Source organism: Pipistrellus kuhlii, unplaced genomic scaffold (assembly GCF_014108245.1).
Source record: "Pipistrellus kuhlii isolate mPipKuh1 unplaced genomic scaffold, mPipKuh1.p scaffold_m20_p_12, whole genome shotgun sequence".
Taxonomy (NCBI): domain Eukaryota; kingdom Metazoa; phylum Chordata; class Mammalia; order Chiroptera; family Vespertilionidae; genus Pipistrellus; species Pipistrellus kuhlii.
The window spans coordinates 17,485,446-17,502,131 of NW_023425427.1; the positions used below are offsets into that span (position 1 = coordinate 17,485,446).

Here is a 16,686-nt window from a genome sequence, read left to right on the forward strand (position 1 = left end):
ACTCTTCATGACCTTGAGTTAGGCAACACATTCTTAGATAATAAAAAATAGTAAGGTTAACTTCTAAAATATTTAAAACATTTCTGCATCAAAGGACACAATCAAGATAGTGAAAACACAACCCACAGAGAAAATATTTGCAAGTTACATATCTGATAAGGAAATTCTATCCAGAATATGTTAAAAATTCAACAACTCAATAATAAAAAGAACACAACCCAATTAAAATATGGGCAAAGGATCTGAATAGGCATTTCTCCAAAGAAAACATACAAATGGTCAGTAACACATTAAAAAAAATCTCAATATCATTAGTTATTAGGGAAGTGCAAATCAAAATTAAAATGAGATACTGCTTTACCATACTAGACTGACTAAAATAAAAAAGACAGACAAAAACAAGTGTTGATGATGCAGAGAAATTGGAGCCCTCATATATTGCTGGAAGGATTTTAAAATCATGTGATCACTTTTATCTTAGCCGTCATTGGCTTTGTCAACCCAGGAACCTCAGACAATTCCCCCTTTCTTTTATCTTCAACACAAAGATTCTTTTAAAAGTGAACTATGCTAACTCTTTTTTCCCCCTAATCATTTCGTAAGCACCAGAAGTCTGCTTTCTTGTAATACTTGAACTGTCTGAAGCAGTATAATTTTTGAACTTACAATATCTAAAAGGTCTGATACTTTGGGTAGGGAACACATAATACAATATACAGATATGTATTGTAGACTTGTATATCTGAAACCTATTTCATCTTATTAACCAAATCTCACCCCAATAAATTTAATAAAAAATAAAAAATAGCACGTCCTATATAATGCCAATCGACTGAATGGCCAACCAACCAGTCACCGTGACATGCACAGACCACCAGGGGGCAGACGCTCAGTGCGCTCCCACAGGGGGAGTGCTGCTCAGCCAGCGGCCGGGCTCACAGCTGGGAGCGCAGCAGCGAGGGCAGGAGCCTCCCTGCTTCTGCGGCAGTGCCAAGGACCCTGGGGGGACGTCTGACTGCTGCTTCGACCTGCAGGGAGTGGGCCTAAGCCAGCAGGCAGAATCCCCCAACGGGTCCCTGACTGCAAGCGAGCACAGGCGGGGCTGAGGGACCCCATTCCAGTGCACGAATGTCATGCACCAGTCCTCTAGTTATTGTATAAAAAGCAGTGACCAAATATAGTACAAATTAATCCTTTTATTCATTAATTACAAAGACCTGTCGAAGTTGCTTCTTCTCTGAGCCTGTTTGTTTACCAATAAAATATAAATAATCATAAATAATAAAATAAAATGTCTGATACTATTTACTTCACATTACTATAATAATGTTCACTGCAGTATTACTTACAACAGCAAAAAACAAAAAACAAACAAACAAAAAAATAACCCTGAAAATATTCTAAGTACCCAAAAGAAAAATGGATTATTAAATAGTGGTCTAGCAACGCAATGGAATAGAGTGGAACAATAGAAATTATATATATATATATATATTTTTTTATATATATATTTTATTGATTTTGTACAGAGAGGAAGGGAGAGAGATAGAGAGCTAGAAACATCGATGAGAGAGAGTCATCGATCAGCTGCCTCTTTGCACACCCCCTACTGGGGATAAATGTTTACTGGTATAGAAAAAGGCTTAAAAGAGAATTAACAAGTAGGATATCAAATTATATAGACCTTTGCTACTTCATTACAGTGAACAAGATATTAAGGGACTCCCTTGTGCAAAAAACCCCACTAAATTCTGAATAACATACTTCAAAAAGCATTCTAGGACTCGGAGTAAAGAGGAGGAATTTCTGAGTTTGCTTCTCCAGCAGGGGGAAGAAGTCATGATGCAGGGGTGAATAAGCAAGGGGAGGCCCAGAGTCCCTCGAGGGCCAGTTTCCCAAGCATTCCGACAGTGTGGTCAGAATGACAAGCTTTGGACCACTCGCAAGGCGAGGCAGCTAAATCGGAGACTCCCACAGTAAGCTGAGACCCTCAAAATAAGCTCAAGTGAGCCAGGATTGGTGGTTCCCTACAATTTCTGGCAGAAGCGGAAATAAATCTCTGGAGGAAAATATCCTAACTATGTTGATGGGAGTCTCAAAGTTAAAGAGCAAGCAAAAATTAGTTTATATCAAAGATCATGAATATACATGTAATCAAGATACTATGAACAAATGACAGAGCAAACAGCCAGTAATGCATTTAAATTGCAAGAATTTCAGATACTGAGAGTGTCAGATACAGAATACATATCAGCTATATCGGAAATGTTTTGAATAAAGGATAAAAATCTCAAAGATAAGCTAGTAGCAAGAGATTATTAGAGAGATCCAGAGGTAGTGAAAATAAAACATATACGAATATAATCATTGGTTACTGAGCATTCCCAAGCCTGGCCCAGCCTATTTTATGGGGAGTCATTGGGTGATAAAAAGGATGTGGAGACTAGGGGGAGATACACCACACCTCCTGCGATGGACCTAACAGTAGCCGACCCAGAACCGCGTGTGAAAGTGAATGCTTTACAGAAAGCTAGCATCCATTGATGATTTTTGACTGAATTGGTAATTTACTCTGATGGTTGAAAGATAATGATTTTCTATTATTCCTTTTACATTTATTAGTTGGCATTCTAATGTTAAGAAAGATTTACTATTTTCCCTTCCTTCCTTCCTTCCATTATTTATTTGCTATCAGTACAGAGTCTGGGATTCCTTTTTAAAAATTCAATGGGTCATAATCTATTGGTGATATTCTTGGTTTTGATGTTCCAATTGTCCAGATTTGGCACTATTTGCCTTTCTTTCTTTTTTCATGGTGAAGACCTTTTCAAAATCAACTATTTATTTTGGAATAATTTTTAGAAAAGTTGCAGAGATAGTTCAGCATTCCTGGATGTCCTTCAACCAGTTCCCCTACTGCTACCATCTTACGTAACCATAGTACATTTGCCAAAACAAAGAGTTAACATCGAGTACATTACTATTAACTAAACTTGCAGGCTATTTGGATTGTGCCAGTTTTCCCACTAATGTCCTCTTTCTATCATTTGACTTTAAAAAAAAAATTAAATGTATATAAAACTTTCATTAATTAAAAAAATGAAATAGCCCAGCCAGTGTGGTTCAGTGTTTGAGCATCAAACGATGAACCAGGAGAACACATTTATAGTCCCAATCAGGGCACATGCCTGGGTTTTGGGCTCGACCCCCAGTGTGGGACGTGCAGGAAGCAGCCGATCAATGATTCTCTCTCATCACTGATGCTTCTATCTCTTTTTCCCTTCCTCTCTGAAATCAATACAAAATATTTTTTTAAAAAGAAAAAGATCTGCATTTCCCACATGAAGTAGTTTTGAAAATCACCCAGGCTAATTTTTAGTGAAAGCACAGTACTGAAAAAATACATCATCTATGCGATCTTAGGCGACCTCTGTCCCTAGTCTTTCCCAATAGTCACTCTGCTTACCTTTCTCGTCAGGATGTTCTTTGGAAATCAACAGGAAGTACTTTTGCTTGTGTTGACCTAGTATTCTCTGCACTAGCAATAATCTATGTTAGGTAACTCCCTTTAGCCATGTTTTCATCTCAGACCGCATGATCGATTCCAATGGGAAAAGTCAAAAGTGCTCAAAGCATAACAAATCAAAATAAACTATGATATACTATATACTCTTCTCTGTTTTAGAAGCTTCCCAAAGTCATTAATTAGTATCACCTCAGGAGTCAATCAGTCAATCAGTCAATCAATCAATCAATCAATCAAATAGACAAGCAAGCCACAAGTACTGTACGGCTCCTACTGTGTATGAAAGCACCATGATGGATGTTCAGGATTAAAAGCCCAACTTGAGTGGCTCAAAATTTGTTAAAATCATTGCCAACGTGCCTCTGGAGAGGGCTTGGACAGTGGTCGGCAAACCACGGCTCTCGAGCCACATGCTGCATTTTGGCCCCTTGAGTATAAGTCTTCCACAAAATACCACGGTCTGGGCGAGTCTATTTTGAAGAAGTGGCGTTAGAAGAAGTTTAAGTTTACAAAATTTGGCTCTCAAAAGAAATGTCAATCGTTGTACTATTGATATTTGGCCCTGTTGACGAATGAGTTTGCCGACCACTGGGCTAGGGCAACAAGAACCACGTTTCAGGATGTGAGATAAGGGTTAGGGCAGTGGTTTCAAACTTTTTCAGCCCCAACACATAAAACAGAGCTACTCTGGTGGAAGGAGGGGAGGCCTACAGGCCCAGGCACTCCAACTCTAGGGCCTAGAGCACATGTGTCAAATACAAGGCCCGCGGGCCAAATCCGTCCCGCCTGGCCTTGCAATGTGGCCCGCACCGCGCTGTCATCACTGCACTCCGCTGCGTTTCCATCACAATGACAGTTTATGACTGTTCAGTAAACCATTCGGCCCGCGATTTAGGCTGGATTTTAGATTTTGGCCCCTTCTCTGATTGAGTTCGACACCTCTAGCCTAGAGGAAGAGGTTCTGAGAACCCGGACAAAGGCGAGACTGGGCACGGTGTGCTGGGGCTGCGACCGATGGTTAACGGTCACAAAGCATCGCTTCTCTTTGTGGGAAATGATGTCGATTAATTGCACTAATAACAAAACTTACTCCTGAGTACAGAAATGATCTTTCTGCATGAATGTGGGAAGTCAGTTTGTAAACTGTCTACCAAAGTTCTGGGTGTTTACGGGCTGGAAGATTCGATGGAGACAAGTACTTACCTCTGAAATGTGTTGAGCGATGTTGAAAGAATGTGGAGATGTAAGAATTCGTGGTAGCAGTGATCCTGGGGTTGTCTGGGCTGAGTTGCAAGGAAAGAACAAACAGGCTGTCAGGGGCCTGCGAGCACCTGGCTGCGGCCCGGGAGTCTGGTCCTACAAATGGAGGAGCGGCCGCCTTCCGGGAGCTCCACTGCCTTTCCTCCGGGCTGTGTGCGCGGCCGGCCGAGGGGGCCACTGTTTTGAACTGTGCTGTGTTATTTTGGATTCCAAGGGAGGCCAGCCAGCTGCTGGGAGTGTGGAAAGAGACCGAGCCTGCAGGGCTGTCCTAGACACACCCAGCTGCTTCCTTATCAGGCCTCTCGGATACAGAGTCCTCTTTCCAAGCACAGGGCTTGTTTTGCTCTTGGCAGAAAAGGTTCCAGAAAGGTTCAGCTGGAAGTTGATCCCTAAGAGTCAATGACCAGCCTCCTGGAAGCTGCCAGGCTCTACGGTAGAACGGGCTCTTTCCTGAAGACACCTGGTGTGGGCACAGCTCCTTTCCCCACGTTCATCTCCTCTCCTGTGAACAGGCATCTCTAATCAATCGGAACCACCGGCGGAGAACTTCCAGGGGGTGTGGACCGACAGGGGCCGCCTGCTCACCCGACTAACTCAGGGAAGGCCTGCCTGCGGTCTGGCAAACTCAGAGACCTCAAGTAACCACAAAGGATGGGCGTGCGTAGTCATGTCCTAAACTTTGATCTTTCCAGGGCCTACTGTCTTTTGGCATCTAAGATAACATACCTGTGGAAGGTCGGGTAACTTGTAACTTCCCTTTTTTGCGGACCCCTCAGGGCACAGCGAATGGCGCCGGGGTGCAAGCCACAGATTCCCTCATTGTTATTGTCAGCTGTTAATTGTTGACTGCACCCACCTAAGAAAAAAGAAGTCTGTGTCTATCCTTTTACTTTTTTATCCAATCCCAGAGGTTCCCCCCCCCACTGTGCTTTCTCCCGCCTCCCTAATCTATCACCAACTGAGTTCTCGTAACCCACTTTCGGCTCCTCTATGGATTGTAAAGTATAAAACAAGGTGGAAAAGATGTCTTTCTCGGAGCATTCTCTGAATATGTGGAGATTCTGCGTCCTCCAAGTGCAGGCAGTTTGGCTCAAGTAAACTCTCAAGAATTCCTTACAGAGAAACCCCAACAGGCCCCAAGCCTTTTATTGCTCAGGCTCAGCGATGCCCGAAGCTCCAACGACCCCGAGTCAACGATGGAGACTGCCTCCCTGGGAGGTACACCAGGAAAAGAATAAGCTGGAGCCAGCCACTGTATGCCTTTCTCTGAGAGGGCAGGGCGGGGCGAGGATAAACTCCTGACTCCACTGTGGGGCAGGGCGGAGCTATCCCCCATTTTGTGTAACTGGACCCTAGCCCTCACCCAACCAATCAGGGTCAGCCGAAGCAGTGACATCACCACCGGAGTAAAACCCCAGGGCTTGGCGAAGTTCGCTCTCTTCCGCCATGCTGCCGGCGGGCGTGAGTGGGACAGAGCCCATGCTGGCATGGAAGAGGCTCTTCTGTTTATTGCATCGGACTGGGCTCCCTGGTGGTCCTTGGGGATCACGAAGTCTGGGTGTAACATCTCCATTAGGTCAACCATTTGACTCCCTCCGCAGCCCAACTCAGAATACCTGTGTGGAGGCAGAGGGCTGAGTCAAATGATCCCCTAAAGTCCCCCTTTAAATTCTTTTACAAACCAAGTCAGGTTAGAACATGCAGCCCAAGGGAAGGTTCTTCTGCAGGGTGCTCATAAATGTCTTCCCCTTGGTCTTCCCGCCTTTCAACATCAACTTAAACATAAACACAAACACACACACATTCTGCTTGGCTTCCAACTATACAATCATAAGTCTCTAGAGTAGGGGTGTCGAACTCAATCAGAGAAGGGGCCAAAATCTAAAATCCAGCCTAAATCGTGGGCCGAATGGTTTACTGAACAGTCATAAACTGTCATTGTGATGGAAACGCAGCGGAGTGCAGTGATGACAGCGTGGTGCGGGCCACATTGCAAGGCCTGGCGGGACGGATTTGGCCCGAGGGCCTTGTGTTTGACACATGTGCTCTAGAGGTTGAGAATTTGCTGTAAATCCCATTTCTTTGGAGGATGCATGTTAGGGAGAGAGAGGAAAACCATAGAGAATTAGGAAAGATTTAGCTCCTGCCGTGACAGACTGAGTTCTTCAGGTGAGAGGAAGGAGGCAGCAGCAGTGAGTGAGGCCCACAGGATGAAGAGATGGAGAGAGAAGGCCGCCTGACGCCAGGTGCAGTGAGCACAGGGAGGAGAGACTGTCAGCAGGAGCGGGTGCTGAGAGGCCTGCCACGGGCTGCTGTGCTCGGATGCAGTTCTCCAGTGTGTGTGTGCAGGAGTGCATGAGCTGGGGCACAGGAGGCCCTTACGCTCCTCCTTGGCCGTTCAGTGTGGCCAGCTCCGTGAGGGTCAGTGGCTTCTCGCTGGCTTTTCCTTCGGTTGTTCCTTTTGGCTCCAGGAAACAAGCTCTTTGCTTCCCCTCCCCCCAGGCACCGGAGCGAGGCGTGCGGGTTGGGGAGCTGCGATCCAATCGGCCAGTCCAAAGCGGTAAATAAAAGGCCACGACGCACAGGGAAGCAGGGTATGAGAAGAATCTAGATTGAATTACACAAGCCAGTTGTGGAGGCAGGGCGGGGAGGTGGAGAAAGAAAAGAGAGAAGCCCTTCAAGGAAATATTTTCATGCGAGCACACCCCTCCCTCAGTGTGACGACTGGAAACCCTCAAGCCTTGCTCTCGTAGGCTCCAGGCTGGACTTCCTCCCAGCAGGGGAGTCACCGTCCCTGGGACGCCTCAGAGTCAAAGCCTTTCCCAGAGGGGACACATCTTCCAACGAGGCGGCAGTCCCCATGGCCCGCTCTCCGAGTTCCGAACAGCACGGGGACTGCCTGACTTGCAGGTGGCAGCTAAGACTCCTCCTGTGTAGTTATTTGATGTTAGCTTTAGTTATAGGACTAAAGTGAGAGTAAATTGATATTTATGTAAGCAAAAAAATAAAAATAAAAAAAAGAAAGAAAATGTTTTAGAGCAGGTGCCTGGAGTCTGGCCTGGGTCCTGGCCTGGGTCCTGTATGTTCGGAGCACGGTGCAGATGGGTGTGGGTCCAACGTGGCACCCTGCTTGCCGGCAGTGGACTTTGGGAAGTTACTCAACTTCACTAAATTTCAGCTTCCTCATTTGTAAAGCTGTCATGGTATTTTTCCCTCAAAGGCTTGAGGCAGAATCAAATAAGATACTGTATTTAAAGTGCCGGCATAAGGTAAGTGTTCAGTCATGGTCAACTATTATTATAATACCTTTGGCAGGAGACCAATGGAGTCCTTTCCTCTCTCCTTTCCCAACGTCCCAGAAAACCTAAAAGCTCTAGGTCCGAGGAACCAGCAGGCAACATCTCTCTAAAGGAGCCAAATGAGCCCTAGCTGGTTTTGCTCAATGGTTAGAGCATCAGCCCACAGACTGAAGGGTCCCAGGTTCGATTACAGTCAAGGGTACATACCTCTGTTGCAATGCTCTATCACTAGCCCGGTTGGGGCACTGTGCAGGAGGCAATCTATCGATTCTCTGCCTCTCTCTCTCTCTCCTTCCAACTCTCTCTAAAAATCAATGGAAAAAATATCCTGAGGTGAGGATTAACAAAAAAATATAAAGTAAAATAAAATAAAAGATCCAAAGGAAATGGAAAGAGTCATGTTCCTTTTTTCCCTTCCCAGCAGTCTGACTGCATTAGTCATCCGTGTCCATTATACTCTGGGCTGCCCGGCTGGCCCTGGGAACCGAAGGCTTTCCCAAACCAAAGATTCTAATTCATCTCTAGTATTACCTGCTGTGGGGCATGCTCCCAGACTAATGGTGCTTCTCCAGGGCCCCAGATCAGATCCCAGTAGGTGTGGCAAAGAAACAGTGTGATCCCAAGCTGGCAGGAGAGGTCTGTCCAGGCTGTTGTCTGCCCATCACAGCTGCCTGTGAGGCCTATGGGTTAATAATAGCAACTCTGATGCCAGTGGATTAAGACAGCACTGTGGGAGGTGTTTATTTTTACACTCTGGCGTCAGTATCAAGTTCTACTGGTTACTGCCCAAATCTAGGGCAGCTTCCTGCTACAGGAGTGGCCCCAGGCTTCTTCAGGATGCTAAGCTGGATTCTGAGGGAGCAGCCTTGTTGAGAACAGTTCACTATTAACAGGGACAGGGAAGGGGAGAGGGAAAGAGCTGTCATTATGCCTAGTTGTCTGGTCCCAAGGGACCAGCTGGATATCAGGTGAGTGCTTTTTTTTTTTTTTTTTTTTTAATATATTTTATTGATTTTTTACAGAGAGGAAGAGAGAGAGATAGAGAGTTAGAAACATCGATGAGAGAGAATCATTGATCAACTGCCTCCTGCACACCCCCTACTGGAGATGTGCCCACAACCAAGGTACATGCCCTTGACCGGAATCGAACCAGGGACCTTTCAGTCCGCAGGTTGACACTCTATCCACTGAGCCAAACCGTTTTCGGCGGTGAGTGCTTAAAAAAAAAAATAAATTAAAAAAAAAAAAATATATATATATATATATATAATATATATAATATATATATATAAACACACACACACACACACACATATATATATATATAAACACACACACACACACACACACACACACATATATATATATATATATATATATATATATATATATATATATATTATTCCAGAAAGGAAGCAAGAAATAGAAGCATCAGTGATGAGAATTACTGGTCAGATGCCTCCTACAGGCCCCACACTGGAGATCTAGCCTACAACCTAGGGATGTGCCCTGACTAGGAATCGAACTGTGACCACCTGTTTCACAGGTCAATGCTTAATCGCTGAGCCATGCGGATGAGCTGAGAGCTGTTGTTTATAGCATTCTCCTGAGTCAGGCAGGCCCTGTCCAATAAACCTAAATCATTGTTTTGGAAGGGTGCAAATGCGTACACACACACACACACACTGGTTGCCGAGAAAGAATCTGAATAAAATCAAGGAAAGATTGGTCTTCAGCCTTCCAGAAGCTCTGCCTGTCAGCCATCGGTCCCAGAGATTTTAGCAGGTGTGTCAAATCCCTTGAAAACTGACTCGGCCAGAACTTCTTTCCTAGACATGACTCAATAGGACAGAAACACCAAGAAACCAGCCCTCAGGTGGACAGGAGCCAGTGCCCAGAAAGTTTCCCCCAAAAGCCTCTTTATCCCCAAGTCCTAGACTCTGGGGTCCCAGAGGCCTCACACGTGGACATTAGTACCTGGAGCTCTGTGGGTGTCCCACTCGTCCCCTGAGAGGCAGCTCCTAACCCCAGCTCCAGCTGGCCCATTAGGCAGACGGGTGTGAGGAGGCTGGCAGCTGGCCGGCTGACGTAAATAGACTCAGATGGCTATGGAATGACAGGAATGGCCACACACCGGGTAGGAATGCAGAAGCACAAAGAGAGCAGCCACGTTCTGGAGCACAGGACCAAGGGGCGACTCCGCCATTGTCCCGTCTGTGGCTGACTCATCACCATCGGCAGTGACGTGACACATCAATTTCTGGAGGAGTCAGGGTGCTGGAGGGAAGGTAGGCTGGCTGGTGCTGGAATCCGACCATTGTCTCACTAATAGAAAAGCTGGTCAGCCTTGAAGCTCTGAAAGGTCAGAGCCAACCACCCCCTATCTAATTGAGACAATAGTAACTGAGGCAAGTTCCCCATCTTGTAATCATGTAAATCCTTTCTGATATGATAATCCGCCTATTACCTGCCTAAGGGCTATGAGTGTATCCCAAACCTGCTAAAGGGTAATGAGTGTACCCCATAGTCTCCGTAAAAGGGATGGCAAGGCCAGAGCCTAGCGGCAGTCCTCCCACTAGAGGTGGGCTCCCGCCTGACCCCCCATATCGCCAAATTAAATGTCTTCTAGTCTCTCTTCAATTTGCGTGCGGCCCTTCTCCAGAACCAGAACCCTGAACCACGGGGGACGTGAAAGGGGTTCCCATAGGCCAGTGAACCACACGCTCAATACATCTCTCCCTGTCATTCAAGGCTTATCCCTCCAGTCATCAGAACAACAACACAGCCTCAGAAGCAGCCAGATTCGATCACAAGAGATGTGGGGTTTGATCTCAGCTCCATCTGGAAGCTCCCATGCCGAGGACAGTGGCAGGATGCCCAAGGAGAGGAACACTGCTTTCATTCTTGGCTTTTTCTCCGACGTGCTAGGTCACCCGGGGGCAGGGCACTGTCCTCTCAAAGCTCTCGGTTTACCGTCCGAAAAGGGGCTGATTGTATCCTCCTTCTGGTACCGTGGCGAGGGGAACGTTTCGGACAATTAAAATAACAGGTAGCAAGACATGTAAACGAATGCTGTAAATTCTCTGGACCAAAGCATTTCAGAAGTTCGATGGTCTTCCGAGCGTATGGGTAGAAAGCCCCGGCCTGGTCAGTTTCCTGCTTCCGGGTCACACGGGGCCACGTGCCCTGGGCCTGGCAGGGCAGCTCCTGTCCCTCAGGGCTGTAATGCCACCTGCCACCTGCGGTCGGAGGGACAGTTGAAGCAGTTAGGAACCTGCTTCCCTGGACAGAAGTATTAAATGCCACTAATGTTCCAAAGCCGGTTTGGCTCAGTGGATAGAGCGTCAGTCTGCGGACTGAAAGGTCCCAGGTTCGATTCCGGTCAAGGGCATGTACCTAATATATTGATTTTTTTACAGAGAGGAAGGGAGAGGGACAGGGAGCTAGAAACATCGATGAGAGAAAAACATCGACCAGCTGCCTCCTGCACAGCAGCTGGTCGATGTTTTTCTCTCATCGATGTTTCTAGCTCCCTGTTCCTCTCCCTTCCTCTCTTTAAAAAAAAAAATCAATATATTTAAATAAATAAATAAATAAATAAATAAATTCCGCTCATGTGCACTAGAGGAAGTGGAAACCTGCAGGCAGAAAGAAACACTGGCCCTTACCTACTGACTCCGCTGACAAACCTAACTCTCCCGCCCTGTGCCCCGGCCAGGACACAGGTCGGAGGCTCGTGTTCCATCGACAGGGCTCTCAGCAGCAGCACTTACAAACTGGACTCAGCCCGAAGGCCGAGAAAGCGACCTTAATGAAAGGATGCATTCCACCGCTCCGCTCCGTTAGAACAAAGGAACGCTGTATTCCGAACCCAACAAAAGCCTTCACTCTTTCTGGCCCAGCGCTCCGCGGGATGGCTTAGTCTGCCAGTCTCCAGAGCTTTTGGAGAGGAGAAATAGAAATCTATCCTTTGTGGATGCTGACGCCTCTTTTTTTTCTGCAAATGCCTAACCTGGGATTCGAAACAGATGTTCTGACCTCCTGCAGCCTCTGGTGAGAGACACCTCCGTTCGGCAAACTCTATCTGGCACGGGCCAGACAGTAAGAATGTAAAGGGACAGATGGTGAATATTTAGGCTTTGTGGGCCACATAGTTCTGCCATGTATACATAGAACAGTTGTTTAAATATGTAAATACTATTCGCAGTTTGTGGGCTGACCTCCATCTTAAAGGCCTGTCTATTCAAGGTCTCTAGCTCGAAATTCTAACTCTGGCCGAAACCGGTTTGGCTCAGTGGTACAGCATCGGCCTGCGGACTGAAAGGTCCTGAGTTTGATTCTGGTCAAGGGCATGTACCTTGGTTGCGGGCACATCCCCGGTGGGGGGTGTGCAGGAGGCAGCTCGTCGATGTTTCTCTCTCATCGACGTTTCTAGCTCTCTATCTCTCTCCCTTCCTCTCTGTAAGAAATCAATAAAATATATTTTAAAAAAATTCTGACTCTTGCCGGGCCTGTGCAGAGATCCTTTCCTCGTCACGAAGGGCTGATGCGTGCATGTCAGAGGCAGTTCCCCTCACAGGAGCCCTGAGGAATGTGAGGGAGGTATTCTGAGGTTGTTTGCATTGGAGCGGACAGACTGGCTAATTCCCCTCACGTAAGGCGCTTAAAAATCATCTGTGGAATTTAGTTTATTGCATTATCATTCTGGAGTGCAGACTGAGCCATAAACAGTCTTTATCTATTTTTGCTTAATAATACTACCCCGTGTCTCCAACAGGCTGCTCCCCGCCCTCACTTGAATTGGCTCAGGTCCCAAATCCTTGTCTCCTCCCCACCCTGCCTGCTTCTTTCTATATGTGGTAATGGTTGTGGATAGCGAGGAGACTCATTTTGAGCAAAGACTTCGGGCTGACTGCAAATCTAGGATTTACCACAAATAGTTACAGGCTTTGTAAACAGGAGTCAAACTGCTATCGAAGCAACCTAAGAACATTGTGTAAAGCATCATATTAATATTAGTGAATGACAAGGTGCTTCAAATTACAAGCATGACAACTTTGCAGGGTAGTGATTTAGATCAAATCAATGCAGCCATATTCACACTTAAGCTGGGGCCTTATCTGAGCTAACACTTGTTTATTCTTTACAACAACAATAAACAGGATTTTAATATGTTAAATCTTTGCCTAGTAGCCAAAGAAGTCGCTTTTCAACAGTGACATATGTCTTTTTTGTGTAATCAATTGGTTACCTTGTAACCAATTTGGCTGAATTGTAGTTTCCCATATTCCCAGACCGCAGATTGTTAGTTGCCAAATATCCATTCTTTTTCAAATTAATAGAACTCTGATATTCAGCTAGGCACAATGCTTGCCCAACTAAAATTCCACACAACCTTGGGATGGATGTAGCCATTTGACTAAGTTATGGTAGAAGTGTCTGTGAGACTTCTGGGTAATTTTTAGAAGATAAACAGGTTGCATCTTTTCCCCTCCCTTCCTTAATCCTGATGCTAGGAAAGCAGGGGGATGGCTGGAGCTGCTGTGGCCATGCACTAGGTATATAACCACACAAAAAACTGGAGGGGCCAGGGTTTCCAATGACAGTGGAGCTGCCATCCCAGCCCAGGACTGTCTACCTCTGAATTTTTGTTAAGAAAATCAATTTTCATCTTATTGACCAGTTTTGGGTTATTTCCACTTTTTACATCCTACCACATCCCAATAACCACAGTCTTACTAACCATGTCCACTGTTGTCTATCCCCAATGCTACTAGCCAAGACCTAGCTATCTTTACCATTTGTCTGAACTCCTACATCAACTCCAACCTGGTCTCCCTTCCCAGAACCGCCCTTTCAAAATGAAGTCTATTTATATCACCTTCTTGTTTTTTAAAAACCCTTCAAAGGCTTTCCATAAAATCCAAACTCCTTAAAGATATACTCTCACCTTCATAACTTCACTTTCCACTCTCATCTTTTGCCCCTCCCCCCCACACACATACTCACAGCCCAAAAGAAGATAAATACTTGTACCAAGGTAACAAGTATATTACGTGCCTAACACCCTATTTCAGGGAAGAAGCAAAGGCGTACAGAGGCATGCCGTAGGGCAAATTATAATTCACTGAGAAGGCTATTTGTTATTTTGGAAAGATTCAAGTTACATTCAAAATTCTAAAATGCCTTATTAGCTTTAGAAAATCATGGAAATGAGAGCAAGGAAGATGAGAATATTCTTAAAATTGTGGCTGCCCCTTGCATAAATACTTTAGTGAAATAATTGGTCATACCTAAAAAGGGGAGATTTTCTGTATTTTTGTTTATCTTAAATTAGCTAACAAGGAAGGTCACAAGGAGACATCAACCTGACGGACAGCTTTATAAGAGATTTAAGAATACAAGAATCACATAAGGTGCAAAGCATTATATAGCAAGGAAGTATAACTACTGATATACAGTACATTTTTTTTTTCTTTCCTCCTTGGTTGTATGTTAAGGACAGAGACCGGCTTGTTCATCTTTGTAGTCCTTTACCTTAGCCTAGAGCCTGTCACGTGACTTAAAATGTTCAGTTAGCCCTCACTGGTGTGGCTCAGTGGATAGAGCATCGGCCTGGGGACTCAAGGGTCCTGGTTGGATTCCAGGCAAGGGCGTGTACCTTGGTTGCGGGTACATCCCCGATGGGGGGTGTGCAGGAGGCAGCTGATGGATGATTCTCTCTCATGGATGTTTCCAGCTCTCTATCCCTCTCCCTTCCTCTCTGTAAAAAAAAAAAAAAAAATCAATAAAACGTATTTTAAAAATAAATAAATAAATAAATAAAATGTTCACTTAAGCTAAGGACAAAAATAATCCTCCCCAAACTACAATGGAAACATCGTTTTCCAGAGCAGAATCTGAGCCATCACAGCTGTGCACGTAGTTGCACACGCTTAGTTGCAGTCCTCCTGGTTGGGGTGCAGAGGGGAAAACAGTGGCTCCTGGAACATGCAGGGCGAGGGCGCCCGGGGACAGCTCCTCTCCCCGCGTTCCTTCCCCTCTCGCCACGCTCCCCGTACTGCTGGCTGGGGGCCCCAGCACGAGAGCCAGAACGGAAGGTTCCAGCCAGAATGACCGTCGCCCTTCTCTCCCTCCCTCTTCATCTCTCCCCTCCCGGCCTCACCAGCATTCAACTCGGCTTCCAACGGGGCTGATGAGCGTCTAGGAAAGAATGCAGGACATGCCTCCAAAGAGCCAAGCCCTCGCTGAGAAACAGCTTGTTTTTCCCCCAGAAAAGGGGCTGTCAGTCTGTAAAGTTACATAAGACAGCTCTCCTCGCTGGGCGCTTTTCCAACTCCCGCTGGAGAGATTCCTCAAGCTGCTCAGAGTTTCAGGAAAAGGGATTGGAATTTCCTGATTAGCCAACCTCTGTTGGCGCATCTCTGGGGAGGTTCTAGCACAGACCGCAGTAACTCTGTGTTCCCACTGGCCCTCCGCTGTGGCCCCACCAAACTCCCCTGGGGATAGGAAATAGGACAATCCGTTTATTTTATTTATTTTTTAATCCTCACCCTGAGGATATTTTCCCATTGATTTTTAGAGAGAGTGAAAGGGAGAGGGAAAGACAGAGAGGAACATCAATGTGAGAGAAACCAGGGCTGGGGTTGGGGAGAAGCCTACAACAGAGGTACATGCCCTTGACAGGAATCGAAACTGGGACCCTTTGGTCCGCAGGCCCATGCTCTATCCACTGAGCCAAAACGGCGAGGGCACAATACATTTATTGTTAAAAATATCAGAACCAGCTGAAACCGGTTTGGCTCAGTGGATAGAGCGATCGGCCTGTGGACTGAAAGGTCCTGGGTTCGATTCCAGTCAAAGGCATGTACCTTGGTTTCGGGCACATCCCCAATAGCGGGGGGTGCAAGAGGCAGCTGATTGATGTTTCTCTCTCATCGATGTTTCTAACTCTCTATCCCTCTCTCTTCCTCTCTGTAAAAAAATCAATAATATCTATATCTATATATATATATATATATATATATATATATATATATATATATATATATATATATATATATATATATATATATATATATTTTTTTTTTTTTTTTAAATCTCAGAACAAGGACAAGCCCCATTGCCAAAACCAGAGCCATATGGCATCATATCTTTGGCGCCCCACCTATAGTTGGCAGATTTGGGGAATCTTAAAGCCTAACCCGGAAGTACAGCAAGGAAGGGTCTGGAAGGCTTCCTTCCCTGCTTAGGCAGACGCATGGAGGAAGGTCCGTATGGAGAACCTCAGGCAGATACCAATGTCTTGCTATTAACTGGACTCCCACAAAACCTTAGGCTCTGGAGTGAGTGAACAAAACAGAGCTGGTGCCTGCCTTCCCGGAGCTTATAGTTCGCCTGGGGAGACTTAACAAACGAAGTAACTGATTATACAAACTATAAAGCAGGCCTTTGGAATGTGCTACACTGAAAGGAAAGACAGTAAATCCATAAAAGCCGGCTCTGTCCGGGAGGCCAGTTAGCATGTCTGTTAATCAGGGACCAGCTCACACTGAATTGGCAACTGAAATCATCTGCACGTGAACGGAAAACTCTGGCCCT

General features: G+C 45.7%; 1 protein-coding gene across 3 annotated transcripts in view; it reads right to left on the bottom strand.

Moving 5' to 3' along the window:
* Positions 1 to 16,686, bottom strand: part of RUSC2 (RUN and SH3 domain containing 2) — a 54,634-nt gene that overhangs the window by 26,839 nt on the left and 11,109 nt on the right. Inside the window, exons 2-3 of one of the 3 annotated variants that reach the window (XM_036433423.2) lie at positions 5,513 to 5,642; positions 4,730 to 4,809 (exon numbers count right to left, since the gene is read on the bottom strand). The exons of the other annotated variants lie outside the window; for them this stretch is intronic. The gene's annotated coding sequence lies outside the window, so the exon portion shown is untranslated. The remainder of the gene's footprint in view (positions 1 to 4,729; positions 4,810 to 5,512; positions 5,643 to 16,686) is intronic. 3 annotated transcript variants of the gene reach the window in all.